This window comes from Pygocentrus nattereri, chromosome 22 (assembly GCF_015220715.1).
Source record: "Pygocentrus nattereri isolate fPygNat1 chromosome 22, fPygNat1.pri, whole genome shotgun sequence".
In the NCBI taxonomy this organism is placed as follows: Eukaryota; Metazoa; Chordata; class Actinopteri; order Characiformes; family Serrasalmidae; genus Pygocentrus; species Pygocentrus nattereri.
The window spans coordinates 19,064,059-19,091,949 of NC_051232.1; the positions used below are offsets into that span (position 1 = coordinate 19,064,059).

General features: G+C 40.6%; 1 pseudogene; it reads left to right on the forward strand.

The window, feature by feature from the left end:
• The first annotated feature begins 283 nt into the window (after window positions 1-283).
• LOC119262019 lies at window positions 284-14,838 on the forward strand (annotated as a pseudogene).
• Window positions 14,839-27,891: the final 13,053 nt, after the last annotated feature.

Consider the following 27,891-nt stretch of genomic DNA (forward strand, 5'->3'; position numbering starts at 1 on the left):
TTTTTTTTTTTTTTAAATAAAAAAAAAACTTCATGTTGCACCAAGTAAAGCTTTTTCATTATAATATATGTTTTTCCGCAAGAGGTCCCGTTTATTAGAATTAGAAAGCACAACAGACTAACGTTACTGCATAAATCACGCTGCACCTGCACCAGTTACGAGCTTCTCCTGTGAGTGCATTTCTTTTTCCACCTGTACTGCGACAAACCCCGCCCTCCTGCGCCAGGATTGGTCAGCAGGTCGTCCTCACAATACGTCCTCCAATCCTCGTGTACACAGCAGGGTGACACTAGCCAATCAGAGCAGAGTGGTGACATTGAGGCTGCGGCGGAATTTGAGGGGAACCTGGTTTCTTATCTGAGGTGAGTTGACTGTACTGTGTGACTGACATGTCAGCTTAAGTGTCTTAAGTAGCTTAGAACCTGCTTGGTTTAACGTTCCAGGTAACGCTAGCTAGAACACCGCTAGCCCTGTCACTGTGTTGTCGGCGGCTGTTTCTCGGTTTTAGCTAGCTTACATAACGCGGAGTAAAGCGGAACGTTTGGGGATGTTTTGGTACTTATTAGTTGCCCAAGACGCCTGTTTGTCGTTTAGCTTGTATGCTACTTAGTAAAGACATAAAATTGTCAGTAATGTCAGTTTTCGTGAACATTCTGTGAAGTTTTGAGTGGGATTTGTCAGCAGGATTTCTCAAAGGCCGTGAACTGAACTGGGAGTCTGAGGACTGTCCGGTCTGAATCGGTGTCCGCTAATCGCTCTCTCAGTAAAATGTCAGTAAAGCCTCTAAGTCAGCGTCTGTGGAGGTTCACTGTTTTTGTTGTGTGTCCTTCTGTCCAGAAAGTCTCTCACGGCCTTTCTGCTCATCACAGCAGAGCAGAGGCAGAGAGTGAACGCAAATCAGATGACGGTTCGTCTCACTTTCTGTTCCAATCTGCAGCACTTCACTGCGTTTCCGTAAACCGCTTCCTATGTATTATTAAACTTAAAGGGAAACTCCACCGATTTTCCAAAATCTCTGCAAAATTAACCGGCTGACATGTAAGCAGAGTCGTTCAGAGTGGTTTGGTGTCAAACGCTCCGTTCAAGAGAAACTTACAGACCAAGAATTGTTTACAGTAGTGGTGATAGGAACCAGACGTCCACCTTAGTTACTGAATCATTTCACATCAAACTACTCTAAATGGCTTTATTCACATCCCAGTGACTGAATTATAAAGAAATTTTGAAAAGTCGGATGTCATTTCTTTTTAACTTTAGTCTTTGTCTGGAAAGTGTCTGGATTAAAGTGTCTGTAGTGTATTTATTTATGTTTTGTTTTAAATGTCTTTTCTCTTTCAACAATAGGGCTGTAACATTCGACTATGACATTAGACATTAATCAATCATTTGGATTATAAATCGCATTGTAAACTAATAATGAAGAGAACAAAGGTGAATAACATTCCAGATTTGACCAGTGTAATGAAGAGTCCTGCTAATACAAAAGATAAAACCTCTTTTTCCTGTCAAAATTGGAAACTTAGGATGTGCAAAGTAGCAGCAATGAAATATAACAAAATGAAATGAGTTTCGCTTAATCAAGTAAATAAAAACCCAGTCTAAATTTAAACAGTGCGTTCTGATGTCTGTCTACACTCCCCTGTGTGTTTGCATAGATCGACCTCTTGAAACTGTCTGTGAGCGTTCATGTGGTAGGGTGGACTCAAGTGGCCTGGAGGTTACTGTGTTGGCATGATTAGAAGAAGATTGAGCAGAAGGCTGGTTAAATGGTTCTCTTTACCCATTTCTTTATAGCAGACATTGTCTAAAATCCAAACAGCACTATAAAAGATCCTTCACCATGGTATTGCACACAACTCTTTACACACAAAAAAAGCCCCAAATGCATGACAGGCATTTTATCACTCTTCCTTGACTATCCTTACTTAATTTCTCTCTCTACCTCAGGTTACATAATGGCAGCGAGACTAGCCATCTTACTTGCAGCAGCTAGACCCCCTTACCTAGACTGGGCCTCTCCTTAAAAACCTATAGCCCCTCCCAGTGGACTAAACCAAAATTAAATTCAGGTATTCATAAGGCAACAGTCACATTCCTATTGACAATACACACATACTCAGCATTTACTTCAAGTACATACACAATATATGCAAAAGTATTCACTCGCCCATCCAAATCATTGAATTCAGGTGTTCCAGTCACTTCCATGGCTACAGGTGTATAAAACCAAGCCCCTAGGCCTGCATACTGCTTCTACAAACATTAGTGAAAGAGTGGGTCGCTCTCAGGAGCTCAGTGAATTGGAATCAATCACCAAGCACGATGCAAAGCATTGAACGCAGTGGTGTAAAGCGCTGCTACTGGACTCTAGAGCAGTGGAGACGTGTTCTCTGGAGTGACGAATCATGTTTTTCCGTCTGGCAATCCATTGGATGAGTCTGGGTTTGGCGGTCGCCAGGAGAACGGTACTTGTCTGACTGCATTGTGCCAAGTGTAAAGTTTGGTGGAGGGAGGACTGTGGTGTGGGGTTGTTTTTCAGGAATTGGGCTTGGCCCCTTAGTTCCAGTGAGAGGAACTCTTAGTGCTTCAAAACCATGAGATTTTGGACAATTTCATGCTTCCAACTTTGTGGAAAGCCTTCCCAGAAGAGTTCAAGTTGTTATAGCTGCAAAGGGTGGGCCAACATCATATTGAACCTTATGGATTAAGAATGGGATGTCACTCAAACCCGTATGCATGTGAAGGCAGACAAGCAAATACTTTTGGCAGTATAGTGTATATCTGCCGATGTAATTCAGGGCCAGTGTTCAATATTAGCAATTAGTTTATTATCAGTTTTGTTTTTCTTTTTCCCAGGTGCACCCCTGTCCCCGTGTCCCTCCCAGACCTGCAGGAATACAAGAGGACCGAATGATGAGCGCCGTCATTCTCTCCAGGAAACAGGTAAGTAACTGTCTCTTTATGTTAATTAAAATAAAAGGCTCCTTCATGCCTTTGTCTCTTTTAGTCTTTGTTCATGGCTGTTGGTGATGTGCTAGAGCAGCTATGCAACAACAATGCAGTGCTTCAAAATGTAAATGTTATTAGGAACGTGAACAGGGTTGCTGTGATTAATAGTTACTTACTTCTCGATTTAAGACGGCCTGCGTTTTGAAATAGAAACTGTTACAACTCATAACAACATAAGATGGCTTTAAGCATTAATATTACCTAACTAGCTAGCACAGCTAACATATTGCTATGAATGTTCAAGTGAGCAGTTGTGTTGCATTCTTAGATGCCAGCTGAGGTCGGCTTTACAAACAGCACAACTGACAACCTTGTTTCCTGAGTTTAGCGTGAAATTCTACCTCACTTTTGAAGATTGCCTTGATGCCTTTTCTCATTGCTGCCAGTATGGCCACAGCTGTAGAGGACACCAGTGTTTTGGAGGAGGAGTTGACCTGCCCTGTCTGGACCTGTACCGTGACCCTCGGCTCCTGCCGTGTAGCCACAACTTCTTCTTGCCGTGCCTGTGGAAGCTGAAGGGGCGCTCAGAGCGAGGGCAAAAGAACTTCAAGCTCGCCAATATTGCAGATGGGTTCCAGTGCTGGTGTCAGGCCCGAATACCCTGTATCTGGCAAGCAGTGCCCCACCCACAGGACTGAGGGGCTGTGATTACTGCCCCCCAGAGCCCATGGATACGAACAAAGGGTCTACAGCGTTGAAGACGTGCCTGAAGTGCGAGGTGTCTATGTGTCCAGAGCATGTGCAGCCCCACCTGGAGCTCCCAGCTTTTCGGGAGCACCCGCTGGTGGAGCCACTAGGCGAAATGAGAAAGAAGAAGTGTGCAGAGCATGACGAGATGTTTCGCTATTCTTGTGTGGACGAACGCACATTTCTGAGTAACGCGTGCACCATCGAGGGAGGCCACAGTGGACACAACATCAAAAACACCATGAAGGATATGTGGGTAGGACACTTCATGCACAGTAGCCACATTTACATGCAGCATGAAAATTCGCTAATATTCGGAATAATGGTTAAATCTGAATAGAACGGACATGACATGTAAACACCTCAATCAGAATACAGTAGACCTAATCTAATTGAACGAGGTGGGTTATCCTGTAAATAATCTGTTAAATAGAACACGTAAACGCCTGTGTCTGATTACATTCCCAGTCGGAAAGTTTAAGTCCATTCTGCATGCATGTTGCGTCATAGTGAAAGTTTATAACATTCAACATGGCGGAGCAGGTATGCAGAGGAGACGAAGGTTATGCTCTGATCTTTAAAAAACAGCGGTGGGACGGACGTCCAGCTTATGTGTCTCAGAACACGACATCTTCCTCTCACCCTTTTTTAATAAGGACATGTGAAGTACGTTTTTCTGAGTCTGGCAACATTTTAGAGCAATTCAAAACACAAGCACTGCTCACTGCTGCTCATCTCACTCTGACTGGATTCATGTGATGCTCGTTGTCATGGTTACATCTACACTGTGTGGTTCTCTACACATGCACGTAATTTTGATCTGATTACTTGTAGTGAGCATGTAAACAGATTTTCCATCAGATTGTTGAGTAAAGTGAGAATAAACACCTCAGTCTTAATATATAATTGGTATGTATTCAGTCAGATTGGCGATCTTTGCATGTAAACACAGCCAATGAGACCATTTTCAATGATTTCACTGAACCAAGGCATCTCCTGTGACTACATGTGAGATTTCGTCTTATTGTAGACAGTTGCCATTAAGTCATGTGGGCAGAATAATATAAACATTTATGTTACATACCTGGTAATACATTGTAATTACAGTTAACAAACATACTTCAGTACCAAAACTGGTCTGGTGTTGCTTTGAAAAAGAAAATATTTATTAAAAACCTTACATTAATGAAAACATTGCTGTTGTGACAGTGATGGTCCCTTCTGCTGATCTAGTCTACTCTAATGTTGTCCAGTATCTACTGCAGGAACAGCTTGTTTCAGTGTTCACATTACAAATAAACAGTGGACATATGCAAAAGTTTGGGCACCCTGGTTAAATTTCACATATTGTTGATCTACTAAGTAAAAATAAGGCACTCAGAGAACACATCTACACATTTTAATACACAATTACTGTTCATTTACTGACCTGGATAATAATAAAGCATAATGTGAAAAATTATGGCATATCTTATATTTTGGTTTTTTTCCCCCAAGACTTTAAACTTCACAAATAAAATAAAAAACTGTGCAGTAGAATTTGTAGAAGATGCCATACTTCAGCTCATTCCCTGTTGAGCATTTATTGAACTACAACGAATGCTCACCTGTAAAAAAAACAAAAAAAACAAATAAATAAATAAAATAAGTACATAAATATTTTGTTTGATACCTGAACATACAGTTTACAGTCATATGCAAACTTTACATTTAGTTTGTTTTCTTTAAGCATAAAACACGAGAGGGAGTGTATTATCGTGAAATAACATCACGGCTGTGATCGTGATAACACACACCTCAAGTGTTCTATTACTTTATTTAACTGTTCTATAAAAGCAAGAAATAAACAAATCAGGCCGTGATTGCGGTGTTTAATATGTTTTAATGTTCAGTTTTCCTTGCGCCAAATTATAATTCCTAAACGAGCAGCTTGCTGCTACATCAGAGTAACGAACTCTGCCCACTTGCTGCACAGCTGGAAGTTTGTTCTCCAGCTTCTTACACTAAATTTCCAAAATGTCATCAGCACTGAGCAGATTTTCAGTCGACAGCTGTGACAGAAGAACACCTAAACAACCATTTACCAAACGTTTAGTCTGACCTTCAGACTAAATCAGACTGAGCCATGAAACTGCCACAATATCAAGTTTAGCTCAGTTTTGTTTTTTTTGGAAGATCAGTGTTAATGTTGTTTGGTTCCAGCCAGTCCGTGAAGCTTCTTACAGCCTGTTTAGTTTGGCGAATGGTATTGAGTAATGGTATTGATTTTTGGCCGATTCCAGGTTGTTTAGGTTTCTTCTCTCACAGCTACCAACTGACAAGCTTGCTCAATGGTGATGACATTTTGGAAATTGAGGGTAGTCTTATCTACAGAATCTGGCCAAATCGTCTGTAGGTCAATGACAATTAATATTCAATCATTATAAATATTTGTTGTTTGTTTATCTTTTTTGCAATGCTTCCATACCCAGTTACGACTTGCTTCTCAGGGACTAGAAAAGTTTTATTTGCCCTCCTTACTGGGCCTGTTATTCACCCTCTTTGTTGCCTTAGACCTTCATGGAAGAGGCTGAGCAGCGGGTGGAGGCCTTATGAGGCACCCTGAGGACCCGGCTGGAAGGTTTTCTGTCATCACTATGTGAGAGTTTGCACATGCATGAGGCAGAGCACAGCCTCAGCGTCCAGCAGAACCTAAATTGTATCGCTGAGGACCGCAGCCGCCTAGCAGACATCCACACGGGCATCGAGGGGCTGCTGCAGGAGCATGACCCCTTCCAGTTCATCAAGGTCAGTGACTCATGCAGGGGTCCACATCTGTATTGCCCTACAAAAGCAAAGAACTGTGATTTCACAAACAGTGAAACTGGGGAAAACCACTGCTCAGGTCTGTTGTGCTGCTGAGAATATATGTAGGTGTGTAAATCACATATGTTCAGTATTAGAGGAGATTGGAGGGGCGCTCCAAAGAGAAACAAGCTAGAGGGATGAGGCCCAATCCTGTTTCACCCCTCGCTCCTACCACCTAGCTTTACACCTAGCTTTACTCCACTAAAGTGTTAGGGCTACATGACCCTCCAAACGGAGGTTTTTCAGAGGCTCACCTCAAATGGAGTGTTATGAGAAAAAAAGAAAATCTGGCAAGATGCCTGCCGATAATCTTTGTTTAATGTCGTATTATGGTCCTTTTCTTTATAACAAGTGTAAACAATCGCTAGTATGCTGTTGTCTCAGGTGATAGCTAAATTTCCCATTCCACCTTAAATTCTGATGCCTGAAACACCAGAATGTGACTGCTGCTCTATTAAAGGAACAAGAAAATTCGACTGAAAAGCTAGCAAATAGCTGACTTCAGCTTTATATCACCAAAGAATAAGGGTGGGCGACAATAAATATTTGCCCACCCTTTGAAAGCATATGATGCGCTAAATGTAACCAAAGCCCAGCAATGAGGAGCTGAAGTTTACGATCCTCTTTCACTGCAGACTGGCAGGGTCGCCTACAGAACAGCGCTAGTAGCCTGAAGATGAAGTAATGCACTTTTTAGTTGAGGGTCCATTTTGTTGGGAAGATTTGTCACTGCCCCTGGTAACTCAGCAACAAGGGGTAAGGTGACACTCGAAAACAAGGGATGGGGTAAAAATAAGAAATGGTATTGAGCTTTACTGTGTGTATTCTCTCTGAAACAGAAGGAGAAACTGTTGGCACAAAACTTTTGAAGGCTGTTTTGGATATACACTGTTTTCTTTTACTGTCTAAAGCTCATTATTTGAGCTTTAGAATTGTCTACATTAATCTTGTAGTTGTTACATAGTCACACGCCAGACATTGGGGGAATCTGTAACATTGTGGTTATCTGGTAAAACTCCCATCTAATTAAGCACCACAGTTGCCATTTCATTAAATTGTTTGGTTACTAATAATTCATCCATCCATCCATTTTCTGCCGCTTCTCCGTCAGGGTCGCGGGGGGTGCTGGAGCCTATCCCAGCAGTTATCGGGCGGAAGGCAGGATACACCCTGGACAATACCTTTGCCAAACTCACATTTTGCAAGGTTTGAAGCTAACGAAGCTTCTTGTAAACAACCAAACACAACATGAAGAGTTTTCACATGGTCAACCCATTCGGAGGAATACACCACGATATCATCTAGGTATACTTCACTATTAGAAACGCCCATCAACGCACGTTTCATTAAAGGCTGGAACATAGCCGGAGCGTTTCGAAGGCCGAAAGCCATTACAGAATACTCCATGAAATTATTTGGTGTAACAAAAGCCGAGACTTCAGCTGCACGTGGAGTTAAGGGCACTTGCCAGTATCCCTTAAGCAAATCCAATTTCCACACATACTATGCTGCGCCCACTTTGTCTACACAATCATCCATGAGTGGTCAAGGAAATGAATCAGGTTTTGTTACTGCGTTAACTTTCTTACAGTCAATACAAAAATGCACTGTACCATCTGGCTTTGGTACCAAAAGGCAGGGCGGACTCCATGCACAAGTACTCTGTACTGCCAAACCATTTTCAATTAAATATTCAACCTCCTGCATAAGCTGTCCCTTAATCGGGGTTGACACGATATGCATGCTGCTTAATAGGTAAATGATCACCCACATCAATATCATGAGACACAAAGTGAGTGCGTGAAGTGACATGTGAAAACAGATCACAGTGAGACTGGATCATCCGAACAATATTATTGCAGGAACCATCAGATAAATAAAACAAAAAAGACCTCAAGTCTCCCAAAATTTCTGAGTTCTGCAGATGAGCTCCAGACAAGGAACTACTTCGCAGGCTCAAACCATCTTCAGCAGAATCAGGTGCAGAAGATAACACGGACAAAGCAACAACAGGGGCAACAGACGCAGAACCCTCAGGTTTCATACATTCAAAACCATCTTTTCTACAAAAATAGGGCTTTAACATATTAATATGGCATACCCTCATTTTTCATTTTCTATCAGGAGTACGAATTACATAATCGGTGTCATTAGGATTAGCCTCGACTATGCGTGGACCACAAAACTCAAATGCATGGAACACAAATACACGGTCACCAATGAAAAAGCAACGAAAAGCCTCCCTTTTATCAAAGTGCGCTTTCATTTCACCTGGGCTGAGGATAATGAAGCTCGAGCTAAATCACATGCATGATGTAAACACTCACAAAACAAGCTAAGCTAGGAGTAGTTTACACGGACATCCATTTTTCCTTCAACAGCTTCAGTGGTCGTCACACCGTATCTCACACTGCAAACCGACTTAAGTTTAAGACTAAAGTTAAAAGAGATTGACTAAAGTGTCTGATGAAATCTCTCCAGCGTATCTTGAGACTCTGGATGATATACACTAGATACTTGATGTTTTATGTTTAATTGAGACACCTTTTTAAATAACTGAGACATAAAATTTTAACCTTGGTCAGTCTGTACAACTCGAGGAAGTCCAAAAGTAAAAAAACTTTAGAAGGGCCCTCACAGTAGCCTTGGATTTTAAAGAACGCAAGGGCACAGCCTCTGGAAAATGTGTTGCAGCACACATAATAGTTAGTAGGTAATATATGGGCAGCCATCGGCTGTGGATGTGGTCCTACACAGTCAAGAATAACACGCTCCAACGGTTCACCCACAGCAGGAATGGGCTGGAGAGGAGCGGGTGAAAAAACTTCACTTGGCTTACCAGCAAGTAGTCATGTATGGCATGACCTATAGTACTTCAGATTTTAACCCAGGCCAAAAGAAATGCCAAAGGATACCTTTGTAAGTTTTAGTTACACTCAGATGTCCAGCAAACTGTGATTATGGCCTGAGCTTAGGACCTGCGCACAAAATTTCATGGGTACAACTAATTGGTAAACTGAACCTCACTCTACATCACTATAGATCATCACAATACATCACAATTTGTTCTCTCTCAACGGACAGTGGCAGTTCTAATTCAACTCCACAAACAGAGGACAAGGACTCAGACTGCGTTGCACCAGAAACTGGCGAATCTTCTGGAGAAACATTGGGGCTATCATTAAAAGACATCAGATAGATCCACAGTTTCGCCAAACTTACGAGATTGCGCACTCATCACTACACAGGCAGGAAAAACAGAAGGGAATTCAGACACCATATCTACTACTTTTTGAGACCCTTCTAATTCAAACATCATAACATAAATTACCTCTGGAAGGGGCAACACCTTTCCGTCAGCTAAATCATTCCTAAGAGTCAATTCAACGCCCTCCACAGGTAGCTGAGAACGGACAGCAACTTTAACCAATCCTGAAACCAGTTTAGACTGAATATATACATTGTGTAAGGGAACTCACACCACCCCCAATTCAATTCCTGTACCAAAACATCCAAACCACGTATCATTAGAAAAAGGTAGAACATCATCGAGAATAAATGACTGCTGCACCTGTGTCCCAAAGAATAGTAATAGGAGTGGGGTCTTCCCTACCAGTCAAAGACACATTACCTATAAAAATAAATGGATTATACACAGAATCAATTTCCTGGCAAGTTGAGTCCAACAGAGTGGGAGAAACATGCACAAAGCCAACTCCTTTTGGCGCTTGCCCCTTATATAGATTTTTCCTCTTTAAAGCTGGACAAACAGCGATAAGATGGCTGAATTCGTGGCAATGAAAACACTCCCAGTTTTCATTTTGTGTCGATGGTTTAGATGTTTTCAAATGGTTTTTCAAATGCACCACAGTCTTCTCCAGTAACACATTTTAAAATTTTTCTAATAAAATAAGTTCATGGAGTTGCTCATAATTAATAATTAGTCACCTTGCTGGACTGACTCTGACACTGACTCTCTTTATCAAAAAGCCCTTCTCACGGGCAAACTCAAGGCAGTTTTCAAATGATTACAACATTTTTGGCAATAAGCCTCAGGGACCAACTCATAAGCCCTTAGCATGGTGACTTTTAATGAGTCATAATTAAGACAAGAGACAAAGCAGAGCGAACTTTTTGGGCTTTCCCAGTCAATTTACACTGCAACAAAAGCAGCCAAACCTCTCAAGGCCAGCGTAAGGCAGCAGCTATACGCTCAAATACGCCAAAATAAGAATCAACTTCAGTCTCCCTAAAAGTGGGAACCAAATGAATTTGCTTACTCACGTGGAATTCACTGGGGCTTACAGGAGAAGGGGAACAAAGACAGGGCATTTAAAACAAGCACGGGAGAGGTGGGAACCGGATTCACAGGAGACATAGGAGCCTGTGGTGTTGAAGGCAAAGCTTCAACCCGACGAGTGCGCCCACATTCAAGTTCATATTGTCTAGTGCGTCATATTGTCTTATCTCATGCTCCTGACATTTAGTTTCAAGGTCAAGCTCCTTTAACCGAATAGCTAAGCTAAGAATTCCCAAACTGACCAATTAACGAATGCAAAACATGATCCTCACTTATAACAGGAATTTTAGCTGAAGCTTCACCCCCAACTGCCGGCTTTTCCCCAGACACCAGACTCCCTAAATCTGAACTAGAAACTGAACCGGAAGGCATGGATTGCACTGTCTTGTCTTTAAAGTCATCTAAAGATGGATATAACTGGTGTTTTGCTGTATTATCTCTGTCTTTTTCTAGAACCTCAACTTTTGCTTCAAGAAGAACAAGCGAAGGCTGTGTACTTTCACAGGTTTTCTGTGCACGTTTGTGATCAGCACATTCTTCTTTTAATCGGTCAATTTTGTTCTCCCATAAGCAGAGCGTGCCACTGTCTGAAAATCTGAACACACCCCTCACAATCTTTCTTTTTTACAGCTTTAGCAAGAACTGTGAAACACTGCTCCTGACTCCACTCGGAGCTTTCTGGAAGATCAGACTTTTTACAGGGTTTGGCCTTTCTTTTTAGACAAAATGTGTCTAGCAGCATTGATAAATCTACCTCAAATGCTCTTGTGTCTGCATATTGAGGAGATGTGGATTCTGTAGTATTATGAGTAGAACCAGCCACACCTCTGGAAAACCAAACGCAGGTTCCTTTCTGCATTTTAAGTGCTAATACTTTAAACTTACACAATTACAAACAAAATAAAACCAAAACCAGTAAAGTAGATCTGAACTCTTCCCCGAGTCAGGATGCCACCTTGAACTCTGATCAGGAACTAAGAAAGATCTACAATGAACAGAGTCTCAGTAAACACCTTTCTACTGGATGTACGGCCAACAAACAGGAGTAAGTCCTGCAACCATACGAACACCGTTAGTGTATGAGGTGAAAGTTCAGTGTCTTTACAGCACAGGATTAGCCACCAGCAGACAGTCATCAGAGTCTTGTATTCCGTCCAACTGCAGCAGATGTTTACAGCATCTCAAACTAGGAGCTTCACATTTCAGTAGCTGGTCAGTAATCAGAGGGGTGGGGAACTGAGGGCTGGAGTCCAGCACAGGTTGGTGGTTTCACTGCTACAACACAGCAACTAAACCTGGTCAGTAACTGCTGAGGACCATCAAATGTGTTTTAGCAGCAAAATGGGTAAAGTATGCTGGACTAAAGTGCTCCAGCACTGGACTTCCTCACTATCACAGCAAACAGGGCCATTTCTAGCCACGAGAGATAAAAGCCATTACTTTTACCCACAATTATGATATTTTGTTTTATGTAATTTGTGTCAGTCACAACATAAACAGAAAGCCATCGATATAAAGCTACAGACAAAATGATGCAGAAATCATACACACAACACAAACAGATGCTGTGGTTTATTTGTTTATTTCATTATTTTAGTTTGGAACTTTACAACTTTGAACAGGAAGCACTTGTTGCAATCCTCATACTTATTCTATGGCACTAGGATTCGTAATCGTGGTAGAAATGTCATATTTTAAGCTTTTTTTTCGTCCTCATCGTCTTCGGTGCCTTAAAAAGACTAATTTTAAATATCCCCTCTTCAATTCTCTGATTGGCTGGTTGCTTATTTATATGTAAATTTATGCAAAATTTGCATGGAGGATGAGGACGTTAAGGAGATTTGCAGTGTGCTGCATTGTGGAAAGGGTAACTACAGTGCAGGAAGTCCAGTCAAACGATGCTTCACACTGATCTTCTACACTGGTCTCTGAAGCAGAAGAAGAACCAGGATGGAATGAAGATCCAGAAGCTCAAACTGGATTTTTCACCCAGTTTATTGCAAACATCACAGCTTTAACTATTAAAGAGGAAAACTATGAAACTTATCAAACATCTTAAGCACGTAAACATCAGGACAGAAAAAACAGGACAAAGCCGTCCTCCAAAAACTGACACCATCCAACACACTAGGCTACATTAGTACCATGAAGAAAAGCAGAGCTGCTCAAAACCAGTCAAATCAAACAATAAACGAAGATCTTTAATAATTCAAACAGCATATATTTAAACTCCTGAACATAAGCGTTCTCTAACCAGGGAGTATTTTAAAGCATTAAAGATTTCTCAATAAACTGGATAACATTGATCATAATCGAACAGTAATATTGCTTGTTTTTGTTTGGGCCTAAATTATCAACCTAACAAAGAAATCCTGCTTTGTGAAACACCTCCCAAGTAAACATCAGGCCAGATCAAGGAGAGGAAACAGTAGCGCTCCTCGTCACCAGCAGATGGCGCAGTTCTGCGCTGTCCCTCCTCGTCACCAGCAGACGGCACAGATCTATACTGTCCCTCCTCGTCACCAGCAGATGGCGCAGTTCTGCACTCTCCCTCCTCGTCACCAGCAGACGGCACAGCTCTACACTGTCCCTCCTCGTCACCAGCAGACGGCGCAGCTCTACACTGTCCCTCCTCGTCACCAGCAGACGGCGCAGTTCTACACTGTCCCTCCTCGTCACCAGCAGACGGCGCAGTTCTACGCTGTCCCTCCTCGTCACCAGCAGATGGCGCAGTTCTACGCTGTCCCTCCTCGTCACCAGCAGATGGCGCAGTTCTACGCTGTCCCTCCTCGTCACCAGCAGATGGCGCAGTTCTACGCTGTCCCTCCTCGTCACCAGCAGATGGCGCAGTTCTACGCTTTCCCTCCTCGTCACCAGCAGATGGCGCAGTTCTACACTGTCCCTCCTCGTCACCAGCAGCAGGTGATGTTCATTACTAATGAAAGGCTTTTAGATTTAACAGACGCTACTGAGTTTAAACCTTAAGATCTCCTTGAGCTGAAGTGAACTCAGCTTAGCTTACACAGCCCTCAGGTGGAGCTCTGACTGTGGATCAGTTCTATTTTGAAGGACTGAACTCCTATTTATCTAGAACACGAGAACCACGGCTCTCAAAAAGATGGTTGTGGCTAACTAAACTCCCCAAAGAGAGAAAAGTGGGTGAGTTTAGATGATCTGAATGTTTCCACTGCAGATCAGGAGATTATCTCTGATTTAATTGTTGTTCTCCTCACCTGAGCGATAGTTTCCGACTATTGGAGCGAGACTGTGAGATCCACACAGTGCTCAAATAGAGAAGTCACTAATGATCACTAATTCAAAGCACTAAGAGCACCAGAACAGAAACCTGAACGGCACCATCAAATATTTCCACAATTAGCACTTTGTAAACGCTTCACAAAAGTGATGTCAGCCATCTAGAAAGCTAACGCTAACATCATTAGCATGTATGCTAGCAGCTAGACAGTGTTTTCGTAAGTGTTGTCCACATTAACATTTGAAACGTTAACAGTTAAGCCCTCCTGAGGTTTGTAACCTTTACGTTTTCCCACTGTTTACTAAAGAAACAACATTTCATGTTCATAATGTCTGATCTGCCTACCGGATAAAGAGCCATTCTTCTTTCTTCATTTAGAGTCACTTCATTGTAGAGTCACTTCTAAAACAACACCTCATTGGCTGATTGGCTCATCACTAATGTAACATGCAGACCATTAGCATGGTGTTTATATGAAACTCTGAGCCAGTTTTAAAGATACTGGAATAAAAAAAAAGTATTGAAAATGTTGGGCATATGAATGTTTTCCTTTCATATCTGATATTCAGACTCACAAAGTATCTTCAGAGGCCACTTGTAGCCCCAAAGACCAAAGGCTTATACAGCAGCTGAAAGACTGACCAGAGGTCTGTTGTTGTTTACAGATTTACTCCAGGTGGAGCGAGCAAGCAGTGCCTTTCTTTGAAATTACTGGTGAATAAAAGTTGTGTGAACCATTTACTGCTCATCTGTGCATTTGATGGTACCTTCACCCCCCCCCCCCCCCCCCCCCCCAGTGTTATTTTGCAGACATGGGCATTAAGTAATGGAGGATGAATGGTACAATGTGAAACATTAACAGTCTTTATATACTACATCAAATGAGAGAATTTAGTTTTCTATGATACGGTCTCTAAGATTACAGGCCATGATTCACCTGATCTTCCAGTCCTCATGTTTATGGTATCTCTGGAGCTCTTTCTATAAATGTGAAGACTAGTCACAAAATAATTTAAATGAAGTTAAAGTGCTAAAATGTACTGCTCATGCTCTTATTTTCAACTCTTGTGAAAGAAAGCAAAAACTAAATAAAACTGTAAAATTTCAATAATAACTGAGCATTAACTAACATAGTAATCAGATGCATTCACTGTCAATGTGAAGACCAAAAATAAAATACTTGCAAAACTGCAGTTATTTGTTCTCCTGATTGGTCATTTGAGAAATGTGGGTGGATCGTAATGTTCATAGATGATAGAGACTAAGAGATGTTGCTCCCATAATCAAAAGCAGTTTGCTTTCTTTGAAGAAAAAGACATTAAACTAGGCAGAATGTGATCGAAGCTACTAAAACCCACACTAACACAATGAGCAAATTTAGCTCGGTGCTCGGTAACTCAGGAAATCAGCATAATGCCCTGTCAGGAACTTCCTAAAACACGTCCAAAAACACTCTTAACACATGCTTTTGTTGGAGTTTTTCTGAAATCTACACAGGGTCAAAACCTATTTAAGTTATTAATTAAGAGGTGCTGAAAGTTGCAAAGTGATTTTCAACTTCACAATTGCAATTGAAGGTTTCAAGATCAGTTCAAACAACTGTATGTAAACCACTTTCCCAAGGTCTGGAAGAAGACCCAAACTCTCACCTTCAGTTGAGAAGAAAGAAAGTCAAGAACAACCCAAGAACCACCAAGGCACAGGCCTGGCATGAACCGGAAGCTGCTGGAACACCTATCTACAGTCAAGTAGACTTTTCTCTCCTGAAAAATTGACACACTTAAGTTTGAGTAAAGTTTGCAAATGACCACATGCACAAAAAAGCCTTCTGAAAGCAAGTTTTATCATCAGATCAGACAACTGTTTGGCTACAGTGTCCACAGGTATGAGTAAAGGTGAGGTATTCAGTTCCAAAAACACTGGCCCAACTGTTAGGCATGGTGGTGGTAGTATCATGCTCTAGGGCTGTTTTGCTGTCTATGGAACTGGTGAATTGTAAAATTCCACTGGATGGAATAAAGAAGAAGTAAGCATATCTAAGATTTATTCAACACAGCCTCAAACATAGCCTTGAAGAAGTTTTTTTTCTGACCTCTGGCATGAAGGAGTACCTGCTGCCAAACGTGCCTGTTCCCCTTTAATTTTACAAACATCCAAAAAACACAAAAACACAGTGAGAGGGTTCTTAAGCAGGTTTTATTTTGGGTTTGAATAACAGGCCTCAAAAATTTGTTCTGATCTCTCAGACTTTAGACAGCACTGATCAGGAAGGACAGAGAAATGTAGAGAAGCACTGCACACATCAAGATATTGATGCTGAATGTAAAGACTGCTGGTAACACTAGGTATTCACCTCAGACCTGTTGAGCTCTGTGTGCCTTTTGCAGACAAACACACACAGCAGGGGGTCTATAAGTACATTGAGACTCATCAGAGAAACACCCATCACAAACACATCCCAAAAATACCTCCTAATACCCCAGCGATACCCAGGACCTAAATACATGATGGTACATGTGCTGGTAAACGTCCCATACAAGATCACTGTGGTTGTGACTAAAGCCAACACTGAATAACTCGGCTTCTTGGTTCTGTAAGGGAAGTCGCTGATTTGGGGTGGAGCTCTACAAGAGACTATACATGATATCAGTGTTATAATTAAAAGAAGTGGCATACTCAAGAACATAAGAACAGCTGTCATGCAAAGCTCACAGATAAAGAAAGAAATGAACACAATGATGGAGGTGATGATGGAGCAAGAAGGAGAGAAAGCCTGAGTAGAGAGGTGTGGATGTCTCAAAGAGAGAGCGCCCTCTAGAGCCACCACTTGTTGGAGGTGAAGTCCCCAGATCATTAATCCTGACCATAAAGAAGCAAGTATCCAGCATGTTGAGCTCGTCTCCCAGCAAAAATCATTCTGTAACAGTTTAGTCACTATGTATGGATTCAGAAGCAGCTCCAGCAGGTCACCGAGAAGTAGCACGATGACCAAGACTGAGATTCGGCCTCCACTCTTATGATGACCATACAGAACACGCAGAGCCCAAACTAGAGCTGGCAGACCCACACACTCTCCAGCAATGAGGAAGATGGACAGTCTGATCTTACCAGCCTGACGCTCTTGTGGCGGATCATACAGAGGATAGTCGAGGAACAAGATATGAGCCATTCTTTTTACTCAGACAGTGGTCGTATTTTATCCTGTGATAAAATATCAGATGAGAAATGATTTATTTTACATTTGATGATTTATGTTCTTTTATTTCTGGTTGCACTACTTACTGAAATAATGAAATGACTGTTCTATGAAAACATGAAAACAGTAAATGAGCTCTAAAACAGTAAGAACAGCAACAGCAGAGCAGTAGATCTTCCTTCATTCATTTTCAGTTAACACTAAAGTTTAGGATAAAAATCCTGATCTCACTCCTCCACACCTTTAAAATCCAACTATATATACACACTCAGTACAGACTGATTCATGTTGATTACTCCCACCTCTCACTAATAAATAAATAAAAGCAGGAAAATAAAAAACTCAATACATAAAAAAGGAAACATAAATTGATAACATATATTCTCTATTTATATATTATAAATACAATAATAAAGAACTAAGATAAAATAAGGTTCTAAGTGAGAATAAGTACTCCAGAAGACACACTGCACATTTTAATGCATTTACTTTTTATTTTTAAATTTAAAATGTTGGGGAAAATAAAACCACAAAATGTGGCCTGTTAAAAGTTACAGCACATTTTATATTCTATTTGTTTTCTAGTATCCATCCATCCATCCATCCATTTTCTAAGCCGCTTCTCCGTCAGGGTCACGGGGGGAAGCTGGAGCCTATCCCAGCAGTCTTCGGGCGGAAGGCAGGATACACCCTGGACAGGTCGCCAGTCCATCGCAGGGCAGACAGACAAACACAGACAGTCACTCACACACTCACACCTAGGGGTAATTTAGCACGTCCAATTGGCCTGACTGCATGTCTTTGGACTGTGGGAGGAAACCGGAGAACCCGGAGGAAACCCACGCAGACACGGGGAGAACATGCAAACTCCACACAGAGAGGACCCCGGTCACCCGGCCGGGGAATCGAACCCAGGCCCTCCTCACTGTGAGGCGACAGCGCTACCCACCACGCCACCGTGCCGCCCCGTTTTCTAGTATATTAAACTGAATTAAAATGTGCAAAAATGTCATTTAAGTGTGCTCTCTGTAGAGTTTAACTAGAGTTTATTTCAAACAATCAGCAAAAACTCTGTAACATATGACAGTGTTGAGATATAACACTGCTTAAAATGTAATTAAACATCAGAGAGATAGTTTTTTAATCTATATTGACTGTGCTGGTTTTCTTTTTTTCACTCATTTTAAACTGTAATCAAGCCATTATTACACATTATCTCTACAAAAAGTGAAAATAACAGTTAGAGATAATTTCTTTTTAAAAAGAATCAGATTTTCTGTAACTATCACTTTGGTCTTAACAAAGCCTAAATATGAAATACACTAATATGAAAATATACATGGATACATAATAAAAGTAAATATAGAAATGGCTAAATAAATGAAAATATAAAGGAATACATTAACAAACTGAAATACATTAAGTAGTAAATGAATACAGGGAACAAAAGCAAAATCGTTTTAAATGTTATAACACCTCTAGGCAACATATAAACTCTACCACAAACTGAAAACATGACTAGGTAGAAAAACCTACACAGACACTGAATATGAGAGGTCCTAAAATTTCGCTGCACACAAATCTAGAATTTTATTAAACACGTCTAAACAGTTTCTCTGTCAGGAGTCAGTTCAGTCACATATCACACAGCCATGATCTGCTCTTACCTCTGTGATCAGCTCTGTGCAGTGTTACTCTGAAAGAGTGAAATGAAGCTCTGAAAGAACAGAAAAGACGACCATCACACCCTCTCTCACTCACAGTGACGAGAGGAACAGGAAGAAAGCAGATACCATTAAGTAGCTGAGAATCTATCAGCATGAGCTGAACTCTGTAAGAAAGACTCTCTAAACTCACTTGTTCTGAGTTCTAAACTGTCCTTTACGTCTAGTTCAGCTGAAAGTCCGACACTGAGGAATCAGACACTGTCGCGGCCCAGATTCACTAACTTAATGAAGTGTTTTAGTAAGTTCTAAACCAGAGTTGACTCCTCATTATACCCATGATTAAACTCTGGACTGAGCATGAAGGATAATCAGCATTTAAGAAGAAAAAACACCGAGCAGCCAGAACTGCTCAGAAGGTGGTTGGTATAGTGTAGCGGTTAACACCTCTGCCTTCTATGCTGTAGACTGCTGTTCAGTCCCCTGCTTGGACAAGCATCCTACACTATACCAATAAGAGTCCTTGGGCAAGACTCCAACACCACCTTCACCTACTTGTATAAAGTGATCAAATTGTTAGTCGCTCTGGATAAGAGCGTAAATGTAACCTGCTGTCTGTGACTCTCATGTAAAACCGAAGACAGAGTAAAAGGTCAGTCAGAACGTAGAGCTCATCCATTGTTGCTGCTGTTGTTTGGGTTTACTGTTAATGCTAGATTTGTCTGAGAATCAATGTGAGATCACAACTTAAAGAGAAGCCTGCCTACTGTCACAGTTCTGCTCTGTGATGGAAACACACACAGGTTTGGTTTTGTAGCTGGTCTGTGCTTTACTGTACTGCCTGCTGGAAAAATCGTAATAAAGCTCTCATCTGGTTATCAGCCTCAATCTATCGGACAGTGTGAGAGGGTAAACCAGGAGCTGGTACGTTCCTAAGACTCAAGGATCAAGAGGAGAAGTGGACATGATATTTGCCCTGAATCCAAAACAGCACAGAACTCAATAATTAATTTATCTGCTGGTTATATTTCAGCGTGGGTTTCTAACCAGGACTAACTTCAGACATAACCTTTCTTATTCTGGAAATATATTTTTGAAAAACAATTGTCCATTTAGGGAAAACATTGCAAAAAGGTCCATAAAATCCATTTTAGTCATTAAGTCGTTTTGAACTCATGATGTCACTTTAAATATCGCAAAGGGAAGTGAATAATTATGGTAGGGAACATTTTTGTACACTCAAATGGCATTTTTGAGTTGAATTAACTTATTGTTATTTAGTTTAGTCTGTTGCTATGGCAACTTTGAAACTCCACATAAAAAAGAAGATATTCAGTTGGTTTTAATAGTTTCTTTCTCATTATAGTTGCTGAACAAATGTGTGAAACTGAGTGAAACTAATTAAGCTATGAAACACAGCTACATTTGTTTTGTTAAAACCATCTTGTTATATAAAACGCATATTTCTTTCCCATTGGCTGCTGATTCCATCTATTTGCATATTGTATGTTTCTTTCTACAGTCCCTGACAGAAGTTCTGTCGCTTATCCATGTTGTGGAAACAAAAGCTTATAACCGGACTTTAAATTCATCCATTGGTTTTAGAAATGACTCCTATGAAAGCTGAAACCCTCCCAAATGAGGTTTAATTTACAAAAGTAAATTTGCTTCACTGCAGAAATATTGATCATTTAATGAACACAGAAAGATTTTGGCAAGACAAACGTTTTGTTGCCTTGCCATATAATGCACCCAATCCTAGTTTACAGCCTCACCTGTGCTCACTAATTGATGGGTTAATTAGTGGGTGTGTTTAAAAAAAACCCCCAGCAGCCCAGACCTTCACTTGAACTGCAGCTTGACCTCTGACAACATGCTAAAAATCCACCCTGTGACCAAAGCCTTGATTATCAAGAGGCTGAAGACCAGATCCGCTGCAGAGGTGGCTGGCACCTTTAATGTGTCTCAGCGTCAAGTACAAAGAATTAAAAAAAGATTTGAAGAGACTGGAGATGTTTTTGACAAGCCCAGGTCCGGCAGACCCCACAAGACAACTGCTCAGGAGGAACGTTTGTTGGTTAGAAAATCCAAAGCCAGCTCCTCTCAGCCTGGTCACCTCAAGTCCTTGTCAACTAGAACAGTTTGTAGGATTCTGTCTCGAAATGGCCTCCATGATCGAATCAGTGCCCAGAAGCCAGCACTAAACAAAAGGCAATTAAAAAACCATGTGGCATTTGCCAAGGCCTACAGCCTGCTACACGGATGGACGCTGGAGAAGTGGTAGAAGGTGGATTTCTCAGATGAATCTTCAGTTGAATTACACCACAGCTGCTGCAAATACTGCAGGAGACCTACTGGAGCCCGTATGGATCCAAGATTCACCCAGAAAACAGTTAAGTTTGGTGGTGGAAAGATCATGGTCTGGGGTTACATTCAGTATGGGGGTGTGCGAAACATTTGCAAGGTGGAAGGCAATATCAGTAGCCTAAAATATCAAGAAGTATTAGCTACCTCTTACATTCCCAATCATAAAAGGGGTCAAATTTTGCAGCAGGATGGTGCTCCATCTCATACATCCATCTCTACATCAAAGTTCTTCAAGGCAAAGAAGATCAAGGTGCTCCAGGACTGGCCAGCCCAGTCACCAGACATGAACATCATTTAGCATGTTTGGGGTAGGATGAAAGAGGAAGCTTGGAAGACAAAACCAACTCTGGGAGGCATGTAAGACTGCAGTCTTTGCTATTCCTGATGACTTCATCAATAAATTGTATGAATCATTGTCGAACCGCATGGATGCAGTCCTTTTTATTAAATATGGCTCTAATAGCACCACAACTTCATTCACCAATGTCATGAATGTTTGTATTTGAGGTAAAATATTTGTGGGATTTTCACATTTACTTTCTGTTGGTGACAACTTTTGTCTTGCCAAAATCTTTCTGTGTTCATTAAATGATCAATATTTCTGCAGTGAAGCAAATTTATTTTCATAAATTAAACCTCATTTGGGAGGGTTTCAGCTTTCATAGGAGTCATTTCTAAAACCAATGGATGAATTTAAAGTCAGGTTATAAGGTTTTGTTTCCACAACATGGATAAGCGACAGAACGTCTGTCAGGGACTGTATTTGTTTTACTCAGTGAGCTTTCATTCCTCCCAGACTGCCTTTCCTCAGGTGTATATTTTTTATATGTGTTTTATTCAGTTGCTTGACATTGTGTTGTTGGCTAAGAGTGGAGGTTATCATTCTCTTTGCTGATGAGTGGGTGTCTGTGTTGGTCAGTGACCATGTTCACAGTAAAGGTTGACCCTTTGGTGCTTGGTAGCCAAATTCACTTAATTATTAAAAAATCTTAATTGCCTAATGAAACGTAGTTAAATTACAGTTTCAAGATGTGAAGTTAAAATAATAAGAATTTATGAGTTGCACAAACCTGTGTTTATGTTAACCTAACACAAAAATTATAGTTATTCCAACTCAAGGTTTCTTTACACATTACTAATTTTTTTAAGGCAAATGTTTACCTCACATTTTTTAAGTAAATTCAACTTATCTGGGCTTACAGTGTACAGACATTTAACAAAAACCTGTGGTGTTACAGTTAAATATTATTCTGGGTATTTCATTTATATGCAGTTAATATTTCAGCTCAGTTCAGTTGTTCTGTAAGTGATTAAACTGAGTATGTAAAATGCAAGTTAGAATCTGTTGGGTTAAACTTTCACAACTTAACTACTAACTAGAGTAAAACTTCAAAATTTTGATTACATTAAGCTAAATAGAAGATTTTGCTTAAATTTCATTCATCATGTTAATCTATGATGTGACCAGTCTGTCTGTTGACTCTATTGCAAAGATTAAAAATCTTTTGACACATCTATGATCTGATATATACCAAAGAAATTTTATTCCAAATGTACCATAAAATGATTTAATGAACAAACATAAAACCTGGCCACTGCACTGATGAGGCATCCTGTCAGCATCCTGTTACTTTTGCCACAAATCAAACAATATAACTTAAACTATCTATTAAACGCTGCAGATGATGTTTATGTCTTTATGTTCTGAGTAGCAGTGTTCAGGTTCACTGTCAGCCAAGAGAAAACATGCTTATATCTGGACGCCACAGTTCTGAAAGGAATAGAACATGAAAATCTCGCAGTTCAGCTGTACAACTCAGATGCCAGATGCTAATCTTTTTACGTTGCTAAAAGATACAAACCACAGAAAGTGGCTGTGAAGGTGATACCATCTTAATGTAAACAATGTGATTAAAACCATCTTCATGATCTTCTAAGTCTGGAAATTCTACTGACTGAAAATCAAACAGACCACTGAGAGGAAAACAACCACCACGCTGAGCACAAACCACCAAAAGAACACACGATACAGAAGCTGCAGCATTTTCAACTTTTTTTCCATGGTTAGTGTGAGAAAAGGAGAGTTTTATATTTCATTGAAGTGTAAAGTGATGATTGTTGGTGCCATAATCACAATCATGCATGACAAAGTGTTTTATTATTTAACAAATTTGTTGTACTATTTATTAAAGCAACACAGCATTGAACAGTAAAACAGCGACTACACAAGAAGCTGCAGCATTTCAGGTATTTTGAGAACAAGAAATTCAAATATAAAACACCTTTCCACTTCACCTCAGGCCATCTTAAGAGTTTGAGACCATGCGGTGATTTCCACTACAGAATCATGCCTGTTTTTAATGCAGTCCCATCTGAGTGCCCGAAGATCACAGCCAGGTAATATTGGTTTTTGGCCTTGTGCCTTACATACAAAGATTTCTTTGGGCTCTGTGAATGTTTTCATGATATTATGCAACGTAGATGATAAAATCCCCAAGTTCTTTGCTATTTTGTGTTGAGAAACGTTATTATTGATTTTTTTGCACTATATTGTCTTTCACAGAGTGGATATGATCGACAATGTTGTCCAGATCTGGCGTTCTTCCAGTAAGGTGCAGACGATTCTTTCGTTGAAGAGAGTTCATGACAGTAATAATCATAGTGGTATACGTTCCGCCACAAGCTAGTGCATTAGCTCTGGAAAGGCTATGTGACAGCATTAACCATGAGCTAACTGCTCACCCGGATTGTGTGATCATTGTAGCAGGGGATTTTAATCATCCAAATGCCACACAAATGTGAATTTCATGATGAGAGACAAGTCCTGGACCAAGTGTACACAAACATTTCAAGAGCATTTTCACATGCTTCAGCTGCACTTCTAGGTCAGTTAGATCACGTTTCCAAAACTCTGACCCCAGTTTACAGCATCTGCAGAACAAAACCAGCTATCAGGACAGTACAGGTGTGGTCTAAGGAAGAAACCTCAGTGCTACAAGACTGTTTAGATAGGACAAAATGGAAACTGTTTGCAGGGGGTACAGACCTGGAGGAGTATGCTGGTTCAGTCCTAGTCTACATAAACTACACGATAACGTGTTATCACAAAGGAGGACAGAAAAAAATGTTCCAAACAAAAAGCCGTGGAAAAATGTGGAGGTGGGGGCACTACTCCAGGAGCGAAATGCAGCATTCAGATCAGGTGATAAACATGCCTACATTGGAGCACAAGGGAAACTTAAGTGAGGTATGAGGGATGCAAAGCTCAGATATGTAAACAACACCTTGAGGATCACTTCAATAACAACAATCCACAAAGCATGTTGAAATGTATTAAGGCATTGACTGACTACACCACGACCATGACTGGCTAGTGATGATGTTGTACTGCCTTATGTACTAAATGTCTTTGCTCACTTTGACATACAGAGTGAGGAGGCCACCCCACTCATTAGCCAACCTACTGGAGGGCCAGTACTGATTATGCAGCACCATCAAGTGAGGGTCACACTGAAGAAGGACAATGCAAGCATAATGGCAGGTCCAGATGCAGTGCCTGGTTGAGTTTTGAAAGCATGTGCCACCCAGTTGATAGAGGTGCTGAAGCTGGGTGCTCTCACATATCAAACCCATCATTCCACCTGATCTAGATGAATACCAGTTTGCCTATTGGTCAAACCGCTGCATGGCTTCACAACTGCACTACACATTGGTGAAACAAGACCTTGGTTCTCCTTTGTGTTCATAGGTTATGGACTTCCTTATAGGCCGACTACAGCAGGTCAGAATTCGAAGTCACACCTCCTCCACACTTGGTACAGGTGGTTTGTATGGATGTTGTATGCTTGAAGGTTTTGTCAAATACCTTGGCTAAACTCTTCACTTATTTCTCAGTAATAGTTAAATAGGTTGTCCCTGCGATGGTGAAATGGAACTTGTCTTCAACCCTTTCTTTCTGCAGCACCATTGAACCTGGACTTCTGCACTCACTCCATTAGTTTCTCAAGCTCCTGCAGGATCCGGGTACTTGGATGGAGGTGACAGTTGTTGGCCCTCTGCATCCTGGCTCAGAAGACTGTTTGATCATATTCATTGCAAGGGAAAACAAGATCACAGAGGCAGTGCATGCTGTAATTATGATGTAGTTTTCACAGAGGCGACTTTCATTCTGAAATTTGTCTAATTGTCAACAATCAGGTCTCTCATCCTGCTGGGGACATGATGTTTTGCCAGTGTAAGCTGCACCAGCTTGTGTGGAATGCAAGTCAACCTTACAGACCCTGTGTTATCACTCCCATGTTCTCCAAACAACCTAGTATTCTTGGGATGCTCACCTTCTGGAGTGATGTGTCATAGAAGCTGGAAACAACACTGAAGATCTTCGTCCCAATGCATGATGCAGCTCTGGTTGATCCATTTGGAAGTCTTGTCCTTTGGGATCTAAATCTCTTCAGCAACTCCTCTGTACTGGGATTCTACTTCTTTTCCTGATGACTTACAAAATCTTCCACTGAGGTCGCAGGAGTTTAGGGCAGGTCTGTAAATGCTGCAAGGTCCTGGGCCAGACCTTGCTTTTATGTATGTGCAACCTCTTGCACAGGACATTTTTAGCTCCTGCCTATTTTTATGGATCTTCACCTCTTGTTGATTTATCAAATAAGAGAATATAAAACTTTAGGCTGCGTATACTGTGCAGTAAGGAAACTGGGCATCCCTTAGACAGTTCCTCAGGGGGAGCCTTCTACAACACCTGGGGATGTAAAAGAAGGGTACTAATCTGAAATATGAGGACTGGAATGCATACTCATAGGTCATTTAATTAAAAAAAAGCTTAAAAGCTGAAGAGTTTAGTTGTATGTTTTATGTATTCTTTGTCTGCATCTCTATCACAAAAACCTACATTTATATCAGTGATGAATTCACAGTTCACAAATCATAACCGCTCTTCTCAAACTGGTGTTTAGTTGGAAGAGGGTACCATCGATTCTGGGGCCTGACTAAGTCTGATAAACTTCTTAGCTGCTAAAAGACACACCAGAGAAAACAGGTGGCTGTGATGCTAGAAAGATACAATCCAGATGAACATGACCTAATTCATAATCTTTATGATCTTGTGGTCTTGTACCACGAGGTCTCTGACGTTTTTTTTTCTGAAGAATCAGACCACTGAGAGGAGAACAGATACCACACGGAGCACAGACCACCAAACGATTGCATGAACCAGACACTATCTGCACCGAACACAAGATGAATACACAGCATTTTATACGATCACAACCTGTGTTGAAATAAACATGAACAAATGATGAAATAATGATAAATACTACTGCAGCTGGATCTGTTTCATTTAAACTGATTTAAACTTTACCAAAACCAAGACAGTTATATAGAAGAATTAATTAGTCACACACCTTGAGCAAAAAATGTGCATAAATAAGTCTTACTTATATAAGAATACATTTTACAGAGTTTTTGAACTTTTAATAAACTTTTAATAACAATCCCACATAACTTGTGATCTCTAACTTGTCTTGTTTAAAGTCACTAATGAACCCTTTCTGATGCTATCAGTACTGATAGGAAAGTTGAGTGCAAGAACATTTGCCCGACTGCCAGTGACGGCAGAGTTTCACATACTGGAAAAAATGAAACGTAAAATGTTCCTTTTGGTTTAAAAAAGGTCATATTTTGTGTTTTATTTTTTCACAATATGTCAAATTAACCAAATAAACAGTAATTACTAAAATGTGCAGCATCAGGTGAGTCAAGGATGTGTTAACTTAGAAAATCAACAAAACACGTAATTTGACCGGTGAGCACACACTTTTTCATACAACCACAGGCTGGCATAGGGGACAGAAAACGCAGTGTTAGTTGATCTTTCCTTTTGGGCCATGTTTTGTTGTTCAGTGAAAAAAATAATAACACTTGATGGAGTTTAGCTAAAAGCATTTATTTGTTCTGAAATTCAACAAGCAAACAGTCCAGAAAATTAGGTTAAAGAAAGAAAATATCACCTGATTATAGATTATTATAGATTATCAAATACAAAAAAGAAAATTACAATAAAACAGACGAGGACAATAAAGACAATGAGAATAAGAAAGTATGCAGTAGTGAAAATGAGTCGTGTGCAAGTCTCATGCTGGCTTTTCCAGCACTAACAAATTACACTGACTGCTCAGGCTGAACTGATGTTTGGTCAGTTTTGGGGTCTGTGTGTGTCTGAGTGATTTTCTCTCTACAGACCATTACACACAGCAGGGGGTCTATGATCACCCTCAAACTCAGACACACACTAATCGCACACATGTTCCAATGAGCACCAGAAAGATATGCAGTGAGAAAAATCAAATACAGCATCATAGTGAAGAGGGAAAATGGTAACACTACATATTTTTGATTCTTAGTTCTATTACATCTGTGAGTTTTATTGGGGGGAGTTCTACAGGAGAGTATCCACGAGGTGACCGTCACAGCTAACAGTGGTAACAGACTGAAAAGTATAAACTCAGTGGCTCTGAAAAACTCACACAGGAAAAAACAAATGAATGCAATGATGGTG